At 37.3% G+C, this 1,507-nt stretch overlaps 1 non-coding gene across 1 annotated transcript; it reads right to left on the reverse strand.

Annotated features, from left to right (window-relative positions):
- Nucleotides 1–182: 182 nt before the first annotated feature.
- Nucleotides 183–297, reverse strand: LOC122143289. Its single transcript, XR_006159092.1, has one exon. It is a non-coding gene; the product is annotated as a U5 spliceosomal RNA (small nuclear RNA).
- Between the last annotated feature and the right edge of the window lie 1,210 nt (nt 298–1,507).

Genomic DNA, 1,507 nt, shown 5'->3' on the forward strand with positions numbered 1-1,507 from the left:
AGAGCAGTCCAGAGTTTGGATCCCCACACGTTACAAAAAGCGCTTGTTCTTTCCATACTGGCTAAATAAATACAAAGTGGTGACGCTGGAAACACAGAGGCTGCAAACACAGACGATTGAACAGTTGCACTACTCCACCGTGGTTGGCAGTGGCAAATCACTCTGCTCTTGACCATTCCGGGTAGCCTGCTGTGAGCAGAGCCCCCAAAAATACAGGTCACTCGCAAAAGCTCCCCTCCACGGATAATCTTTAGTAAAGGCGAAAGATTTTATGCGACAATGAAGAGAACTCGAGCTGTAATCCCCACCCTTGGGCCTGTGCGCTGCCATTAGGGGTAAGCCATTTCTCACCTACGGGGTCATCAGTGGTGAAGACCACTACCAAAGCATTTCGCACCCCTCACTCCAAAGGGGAGGAGTAAAGGGCACAAAAAATTCCGTCAGTCACCTAATGACCACAAGGCCAAATCACATCAAGAATCAGAATGAGCTTTTATTGCCAGGTATGTTTACCATCATACGCAAGAAATGTGTTGTTGTTGACAGAAGCAAATCACACGGCAATGCAATCACCTTCTTCTGCATCCATCTGAAAAGTTGGAGGTAACGAAGCGTGCTCAGAATGAAATACATAAAGAGTCAAAATAATGACCCCTCTAAAACAATAGTGTTCAAATGTTAACGGACTTCAGCTTATGATGGGTCCACGGTATTTTAGGTGTAAGGGCTGCGGTCGGCTAAGAAAAACCCATGATTGTTTAGTGGATTGTCCGGCTGTGGCCACCTGGATGGGGACAAAATGCGCATGCGAGATCTCGTTACGTATAGGGACAGATCTCCGCCTGTCACGCGGCGCAGCGCGGATGGTGTAGAACGCTGACTAGCCAATTAGGAAGAAGGAACGCAGGAGGCGGGAGAGGTTAAAAATACACACAATTGAGGTCGGCATAACCGCCGCGCCACAAATAACATAAAACGAATTTGTATCCAAAAACACTTTAAGTTCGATTAGCATATAATAAACGAACTTTGTGAACAAAGATAAAATCAATCTTGTAATAATTGTTCATTTGTAGGATGTACAAAATGTGCAACGATCTTAATAAACATTTACATTATAATAGGGAATAGTTATTTTTAATATAGAACAATTTTAATAATTAAAAAGAACATTTTGATAATGTTTCAGGCCTTTATTTTTAAAGAGACATTCATTTTATATTTGTATAACTGTGTACAGAAAACCCATATATATTTATTTTTTATTTGTATTTCTTTTTATATAAAAAGTAAGTTTTTCATTTTATTTATATAAGTGAATAATATTATTTTTATAATTAAACCTAAAAAAAAAATAAACAAAATATATAATAATTAAATAAATAAAAAAAATAAGCAACAACAACAAATATAATAAAAAATAAAGATGTGGAGAACACAAAAAAAAAAAAACAAGAAAAATATTTGTGACATTAAATAATTATGTATGTTTAATAGTAACAGTTAT

Source organism: Cyprinus carpio, unplaced genomic scaffold (genome assembly GCF_018340385.1).
Source record: "Cyprinus carpio isolate SPL01 unplaced genomic scaffold, ASM1834038v1 S000001142, whole genome shotgun sequence".
Classification (NCBI taxonomy): domain Eukaryota; kingdom Metazoa; phylum Chordata; class Actinopteri; order Cypriniformes; family Cyprinidae; genus Cyprinus; species Cyprinus carpio.